Here is a 9,243-nt window from a genome sequence, read left to right on the forward strand (position 1 = left end):
AGTCTTGATGATGAATTCAGCTCTTGAGATGGATCAATTGGCTTCCCTTGAGTAATTCCTTGCTTCCTACTCTGTGTCCCCCTCTTCTCCTCTTCTAGGGTGTATTTATAGGCTTTGGAATGCCTAAGAGCTCTCAAAAGTGGCCTTTTCCGAATGGGACTCTGCTTGGGCTCGACAGGGACACGCCCGAGTGACACGCCTGTGTGCGATTACTTCAGGCCGTGGTCAAGCCTGTTAAATAGGCACAAGCATGTGGTCTACTCGTGTAAGTCATGCTTCAATCGTACCAAATTGACACGGACGTGTGACACGCCCGTGTGAAGAAGTCCAGGCCGCGTTGTTTTCCCATGTGGGTCCATTTTCTCTGTTTTCGGCCTGTTTCTCGCTCTTTTTACTCTCCTATGCTCTCCTAAGTATAAAACATGAAATTAAAGGATTAGGAGCATCAAATTCACCAAATCTAAGGAGAAACATCCATAAATGCGTTAGACATGGGGTAAAAATATGTATAAATTACGGTTTATCAAATACCCCCACACTTAAGCATTTGCTTGTCCTCAAGCAAAACCCTCAACTCACAATCAAAAAAAAATTCTTCTTAACTTATAATTCCTATTAATAATATCTCAAAATAATCCATAAGTAATCATACATTGAAAATTTGACTGAAAGAACATCAAAGTTCCAAAACATTCCAAGTTGAGTATTTTATCATGAAAGCATAGGTGCCTCCCCTCATCTAAGTAATTACCTTCAACTCAAAATATCACAGAGTTTCACATCCTCAATAAAGATTTACTCAAATCACTCGAGGTGTTTAAGGACAATACATGAAGCACTCAATAGTCAATAATGAAGAGTCATTAGCATAGGCTTGCATGAAATCAAATCTCCACCACTATATATTGAAATGAACATCAATCAAAAGGTCTTTAAAGGGTTGTAACGTGGCTTTGGTTAGGGGGTGTGGTCACAAGCTGAAAGAAAAGGTTAGAATCGAGATTGAATTGAAAAATTTCCTAACTAGAAAAAGTAATTAAACATCAATTGAGTACAAGTGAACTTCTTCTCAGAAGATGGAATTTAGATACTGCGGCTCAACACTACCGAATTACTACTGATATATAAGTATGAATGTTTTTTTTATTTTTTATTTTTAATAACAAGTCAAATACATAGAAGAGCAAAGCATAGCTAAGTAATTAGTTCAAATAACATCTCGAAAAAAATAGGGATTAAATTAGGGGATTTCAACAATAATGGTTTATGGGTTAATATTGAGGGTAAATCAATTAATGGCTTGTTAGGCTCAAAGGGGTTTACTAAGGGTTAATTATGAAGGTAGGCTTTTGTGGAGTGAAAGGATTAAACCTAAGGGCCTTTATCATTTTGACATATCAAATCAAATGGTGTGGTCTTGACATGCATAGTCAAGCAAGTTTTAGAATAACAATTCAATACTGACGCACTCAAAGCAACAATAGAAGTGAGCATGAAAGAATTAGTAGATGCTCTAAAGGCTCAAAATCTCAAAAAAAATTACGGCTTTTTGATGTTTAAACATGTGAATTTCAACTCAAGATAATACCTAAACTTAGGAGAAACATCCTATAAAATTTTAAATTCAAAAGTCAACTTATCATGCTTGATTCTTTAATATCTTAAAGTTTAAACAATCAATGCATGAATGCCTAAGTTTTAATTCAAGACATATCAATAAAAATCATAAATTAATCAAAATTCATTCTAATCATGGCATGAGAAGATCACATAAGAATAAGACACAATTCAGGGATTTCTAATGACGATATGAAAGACCCCTCATACTTAAGATGTACATTGTTCTCAATGTACAAAGATAGATATATTGAAAAAGATAGATCGATAATCATAAGATAGGGAGAGAAGTAAAACTTCCTGAATGATGAATGAACTCCTTGAATTGGGGTTATGGAGAATAATCAGCCAAAGTAATGATGAGGGTGAATGAGGATACTTCGGTGGTGGTAGAGGTTGGGTTCCACAAATGCTGCACCAAAAGAATATTGTATCTCAAGTTGGCTATGGTCGTGGTCGAGCAGGGCATGGTAGTCGTGGAGAACCTTTCGCAGTGGAGTTTCAAGTTCCTGGGTAATAGTGAGCTTCGGTACTCTTTATAATTATGATAGAATTAGGAACTCTTTTAGGAAATATATAAGGAAGAATAAGTACTCGTAATAAATTAGCCGAAAGTAAAAATTGTAAAGTAATAATTATAAAACCTAATAAAAATAAGGTGAAAGAAAAATAAAAATAGTCTTAAATGAAAATAAAAGGAACAACATAAAATAATAAATAAAAGTTTTTAAACATCTTCATCGCCAGATGGTTCGCAAGGTAGGGGTGGCGATGAGATGTGGAAGTGCTGATAAATCTGCTGTAGAGTAGCATTAATGTTACCGAAGCACTGAAAACACTGCTGCTCGAATCGAGTAAGGCACTCAGAGATGTCAGTGTATGAAGTCGCTGCATGAACTAGATGATGAGGAGGTGGTGGCTGAGACGGCGGGTCCTCTTGACGTGGAGGGACATCATCAGTAATGTCCTCGGGGTCTTCCTCCTCGGTGGACTGGGCGAGGCAGTACTGAGTAGGGTGGGTTCCCCGACACTTCTCGATCATCCTCATATGTAACATGCTCGAGATGCCCTGTGGAGACATCTATTCGATGAGAGTGAGGGAGGATGATTGGGCCGTTGTGTTGAGGAGCCCGAAGTGTCGAGCCAACCGAGTTACATAGGGGCCAATGGAGATGACCCTCCTCTGATGTCGTTCCGTCTGGTGGCGAATGGCAAGGGCAATGAAGTAGGCGAGGTCGAAGGTGTGCCCATTCGCCATACTCCATAGAAAGTAGGCGTCGTGAGTGTTGACAATGCTGGTGCTCTCTCACCGGCTTGTCAAAGTGTGTGCCAAGATGGCGTGTAGGTACCTCAAAGAAGGAGAGAGAGCTGATGCCTTGGAGCGGCTGGGATCGTAGGAAGCTGAGCTGGGGACCAAATTATCCCAACACTTCGAAGGGGAGTAGTGAATGTAGCGATGGAGGGTGTTGAGCTCGTTGTCTTCCACGAACTCCTCCGTATAAAGGCCCAAAGCGATACTGAACTCGGGCACACTGTAATACCCCATACTCGTACCTGAGACCGGGATAGGATACGAGGCATTACCGAGATTTTCAGAATAATTTCAATTAATTTATATTATTTAGTATTCATTTTCATGTTTCATATAACATCCTTTTCATATATTCAATTCAAAATATCATATAAAATACGATACAATACTTAAATTATAATATTTACATGTTCATTCAGGATATATGAACCTACCTGACTAAATTGCAGAAATACCAAGATTTAGGGGCATATTGGTAATTTACCATTTTCCCAAATTTCACCCAATCTTAAATTGATAATTTCATTCAATTTATTAATAAAGATAATAAAACAATTCATTCCCTTCAATTTAGTCATTTTTAACATTTTTACAAAATTTGCCCCCTAAAGTTTTACTTTTATTTAATTTAGTCCATGAGCCTAAAGCATGCAAATTAGCCATGCTAACTGAATATTCATATATATTTTCATCCTCCTCCTCTCCATTCCACATCCTTAATGTATATAACACACTTGTAAGTAACATTATCTATAATTTTTATTATTTACTTTTATGGATATTCAAGCTGTCCATCTGTGTTATAGTCACTAACTTATTTATATCTAGAGATATAAAACTCAAAATTAAGATCCGCTAATTTTATATGAAACTAGACTCATATATATTTTTAACATAAAATTTTCAGAATTTTTTATTTAGCCAATAAGTACATTTTATTCTTTAAAGTTATCCCTGTTCTGCTGTCTGACAGTTTCGACCCTTCTTCACTAAAAAATTAATTATCTCACAGTGAAAAACTCGGATAATATTCCCGTTGATTTATCCTGAAAATAGACTCATTAGGGATTCTAAAAATATAACTTTAAGTCTCTAATTAGTTTTATCCAATTTTTGGTGATTTTCCAAAGTCAGAACATGGGAACCCGAATTCATTCTAACCTTGTCTCACAAAATTCATTATATCTCATAATTTAGAATTCAATTGCTATACTGTTTCTTCTATAAGAAACTAGACTTAATAAGATTTAATTAAATATTTTATTCATCCTCTAATTCAATTTCTACAATTTTTGGTGATTTTTCAAACTTAGACTCTGCTGCTGTCCATAATAGTCTTAGTGTAAAATGTTGATTTTTTACTTTTAATTTCAATTTAATCCTAACTAAATTCACTTACTTTTTATCTTAATTCATACTTTATTTCTACTCAATTTTTAACCAAAATTAGACATAATTATCTATTTTCATCATAAAACCATAATTTCAAAATTCTTTCAATTTAGTCCTTAAAGCATAAAACTTATGAATCACTTTACAATTCAATCCTTATTTCATTTCTAACTTGAATTTCTATCAATTTAGCCCTTAATTCATCATTTTTCTCAACATGAACATTATCTAGAAATCTAATAACTTTCAAAATATCAACTTAATTTCATCAAAATCTTGTTCCAAAGCTTCTAAAACATCAAAATTAAGTAAAAAAGGACTAAATTGACTTACCTATTAAACTTCCAAGCTTCAAACCTTTAATTTTCTCTTTTTTTCTTTCTTTTCTCTTTTTCTTTCGTCCTTCCCCTGTTTCGTTCCACATTCTTTTCTTTTCATTCTAATTCTTTCTTTTTATTTCTTTTTTATTTAATTTTTTAATAATAATATATAATATATTTATATAATAAGCAAACATATATGTGTATTACAAGTGTATGTATACTATTGGTACACATATAAATTATTTTACCATACACTTGTCTTATATTTAATTTATTTATCAAATAATATCAATTAAATAATAATAAATACATTAATTATTTACTTAAATAATAAGTGAACACATACATGTATTACAAATGTATGTATTATATTAATTACACATGTATTTTATTTTGCCATACACTTGGCACTCTTTTTGGCTTATTTCCTTTTAGTCCCTTTACTTTTCTTTATTCTATAATTAAACTTTCACTCTTCATTCAATTTAATCCTTTTATCTAATTATCCTTAATTAAGCTAAATTCACTTAATTAAACTCTAATTAATCACTCATTTTACTTAGTAAATATTTTTAAATAAATATTTACGAATCCATTTTTCATAAACAGAGATCCGAAATTATACTTTTTCAATATCGGTAAAATCTGGGTCATTATACACACTTAACTGGCAGACTAAATCGCCGAGACAAAACTGGACCGTTCCAGGGTCATCGAAGTTGGTCATGACATCTTGAACATGGAAGGTCGAGCAAAGTTCAAGTGTAAGCTCAAGGTACGTCGGCTCGATGATCGCAAAGAAGAGTTCCCATGGGTCAGTCGTCAGCAGGGTTCTGACATCGTCAGCCAACTGAACTTGTTCAAGCCCAGTCCAGTCAATGCAGTGGCCCACATCTAAAGGTTGGGCCCGAAGTATCTGAAAAAGTTTCTCCTGATTTCCTAGTGGAAACTGGAGGAAGGGGTGTCGATTTTTTGAGATGGGACCCGAGGATGACGTTGCTCCTTTTCACTTCTTCGAGGCGAGAACAGTAGTCTTCTTACCACGTGATAATGACATTGTACCTACGTAGAAAAATCGAAACTCAACCAATAAGTCCCAAAAATAGCACAGAAGCACAAAACTAAATATGAAGATTTCATGAGGCTTATGTAGTGGATGAAATAAAAAAAACTACTAAATGTATCAAGTTATAGTATTATTGGAATAATGTAACAGGAATATGAATGAATGTATATGAGAAGCATAAATTTCATGAAACTAAGAAAAATGAAAAAGTAAAGCATAATAGAGTAACTAAAATGACAAAATTCTTATAAACAAGCAAAAGTATTCTATTGTTCTAACTATGAGAATTCATTTAAAATAGGCAAATAGAGTAGAGAAATCATGAAATAAACAAAATATTCAAAAGAGATAAAGAGAAAAGAGTAAACAAATGTAAAAAAAAAGGAACTTGGTCGTCGAAATCGGTGTTGTAGGCGGCGCACGGGAGTGGGGGGTAGGGCGTGTGGAGTTACAGCAACTAGGGTTAGGGATTTTTGGGGAGAGAGATGATGAATAGTGAGGGGTTTTTACAGATTTTGGGGCACAAGGCCGTGGGACACGCCAGTGTGCCCTAATTCTTGCCGGTGTGTTTCGTGAATTTTAAATTTGGGCGCGTCTGACATTCGGCCCACGCCCATGTTGCTCGGGCATGTGAGTGCACACTACCGTGTCGTACAGTCGTGTCTTGCTTTGTTCGCATCTCCCCCGCCCGTGTACATAGGTCCACCCCCGTGTTAACTTGACAATTTCGCCCATGGATGATGGGCATGGGCGTGTCGCACGCCGGTGCTAGTTTGACAGGTTCGCCACAGTTTCAAGACACGAGCGTGTCCAGCACTCGTGTTGTTTTGGCAGGTTCGCCCACGGCCATGTTGCACGGCTGTGGCGACTTTATCGCTCCCCGTGTTGAAAAACTTTTGCACTATTTTCACACGGCCTAAGGCACGCCCGTGTGCCTAGCCGTGTGGTATTTAGAGGTTCTATGTACCATGATTCAGTTAGTACGTTAGATGTTAAAAACTCAAATTTAAAGAAATTAATACTGTTAGTGCTCGGGTTGCCTCCCGAGAAGCGCTTATTTATAGTCTAAGCTCAACTTACTTTCCTGGTACGTGGTCATGGTGGTTCGAGGAGTTTATACTCCTCATTCCTGCTATGAATCCCATCAAAATAAGGTTTTATGCAGGTATTGTTTACCTTAAAGGTGTCGAATTTGGGATGACTTACCTCGACTGTACCAAATGGTAAAATGCTAAGTACCGTAAGAGGAATTTCTTCATTCGGTTTGGCAGTGTCAGCGTGAGGATCTGCGGCATCTAATGAAAATTTATCTCCAACCTTAAGTTGATTTGGTGAGGCATTGAGCTCGTTCTGGCATAGTTTTGGTTTATCGTGTTTTCTTGGTTTAAATGTCATCCATTCATCTAAGTCCTCGATTCGTAACCTTCATTCTTCATGGGTAGATTCTTTGTTGTGGATTAAATATGGCTCATGTGTTCCTTCGAACTTATTTCCTGCAAAATAGGTTGCACTGTATGATCAGTCTTAGTAGAACGATTTGTACAATCACCTTCAATTTTCGATGTGTTGTTTGGGTTGCGAACTTGAAGAGTGATTGTTTCGTCTCCTACACGAAGTGTGAGTTCACCTGTGCCAATGTCAATAATTGTTCTAGCAGTTGCTAAAAAGGGCCTTCCCAAAATTAAAGGAACGTTACTATCCTCTTCTATGTCTAAAACAACAAAATCAACTAGGAATATAAATTTGTCAATTTTAACGAGTACGTCTTCAATAATACCCCTAGGAAATCTGACAATGCTCATCCTAGTTTGTTTGGGTTTCCTTAGACCTAGTTGCTTAAACAATTTGTAAGGCATAACATTGATACTAGCCCCTAGATCAGCCAACGCATTATTAGCATCTAACCTACCAATTAAACAAGGAATTGTAAAGCTCCATAGATCTTTTAGATTTTTGGGTAGCTTATTCTGAAGAATGGCTGAGCAAACCGCGTTCAGCTCCACATGCGACCTTTCATCTAACTTTCGTTTATTTGCTAGAAGCTCTTTTAAAAATTTGACTACGTTCGGCATCTGCGAAAGTGCTTCAATAAATGGTAGGTTAATATGTAGTTTCTTTAAAAGTTTAAGGAATTTACCAAATTGTTTGTCTGAGTGGTCTTTCTTTGTCGCATTAGGGTATGGCAAACAAGGTTTATATTCTGAACTTACCGATTTTTGTTTGTTTTGGCCTACCTCATTCTTACATTCGCTTACCACCGGTTCTGGCCTTGGTTTTGCCACTAGCCCTTCCTTATCTTGAATGGAAATTGCATTGAGTTGCTCCATTGGGTTAGATTCAGTGTTTCTCGGCAGGCTACCTTGTGGTCGTTCAGAAATCAACTTGGCGAGCTGTTCAATATGAGTTTCGAGCCCTTGGATTGATGCTTGTTGATTTTTGAGTGCCGTCTCGGTATTCTAAAAATGAGTCTTTGACATTGAGATGAATTTGGTTAGCATCTCCTCAAGGTTTGACTTTTTCTCCTGCTGGTATGGTGGTTGCTGAAAACTTGGAGGGGGTGGTGGTTTTTGATTTCCTTGGCCTCCCCAAGAAAAACTTGGGTGATTCCTCTAACTTGCATTGTAAGTATTGCTATAAGGATTGTTTTGAGATTGAGGATTATTACCCATGTGATTTAACTGCTCATTCTCCATGTTGTGGCCATAAGGTGGGTATTCTGAATTGCTCGATCCACCTCCATTTGCTTCGCACTACATTACTGGGTGAACCTGTGAAGAACTAAGAAAACTATCAAATTCCTTATTCAAGAGTTCTACCTGATAAGAGAGCATGGTGACCGATTCGACGTTGTAAACACCGACTATTTTTGTTGGCTTTGTCCTCATGATTTGCCACTGATAGTTATTCAGTGACATCTCCTCTATAAATTCATAGGCATCTTCAGGTGTTTTATTATTGATGGTTTCGCCAGCGGCTGCATCAATCATCTGCTGAGTCGAAGGATTCAGGCCATTATGGAACGTTTGAACCTGTAGCCAAAGTGGTAACCCATGGTGAGGGCACCTTCTCAAGAGGTCCTTTTATCTCTCCCATGCATCGTAGAGTGTTTCTAAATCCATATGGACAAAAGAAGAGATATCATTACGTAATTTGGCTATTTTAGCTGGTGGAAAATATTTTAATAAAAATTTTTTAGTCATTTGTTCCAAAGTAGTGATTGATCCTCGTGGTAACAAGTTCAACCATTGTTTAGCCTTATTCGTTAATGAAAAGGGAAGCAACCGAAGGTGAATGACATCATCAGAAACACCACTAATTTTAAAGGTATCGTAAAATTATAGGAAATTTGCCAAGTGAGCGTTGGGATCCTCATCCTGCAAACCATCAAACTGAACAAACTGTTGTATGATTTGAATTGTGTTAGGTTTTTGTTCAAAATTATTTGCAGCAATAGTAGGTCTAACTATACTTGACTCAGTTCCCGTTAAATTAGGTCTAGCATAATCATATATAGTGCGCGGAGCAGGATTCTG

The 9,243-nt window shown here is 36.5% G+C and overlaps 1 non-coding gene across 1 annotated transcript; it reads left to right on the forward strand.

Moving 5' to 3' along the window:
- The first annotated feature begins 8,755 nt into the window (after positions 1-8,755).
- Positions 8,756-8,862, forward strand: LOC128287728 (small nucleolar RNA R71). The gene has a single exon (XR_008278428.1). It is a non-coding gene; the product is annotated as a small nucleolar RNA R71 (small nucleolar RNA).
- Positions 8,863-9,243: the final 381 nt, after the last annotated feature.

Source organism: Gossypium arboreum, chromosome 13 (genome assembly GCF_025698485.1).
Source record: "Gossypium arboreum isolate Shixiya-1 chromosome 13, ASM2569848v2, whole genome shotgun sequence".
NCBI lineage: Eukaryota > Viridiplantae > Streptophyta > Magnoliopsida > Malvales > Malvaceae > Gossypium > Gossypium arboreum.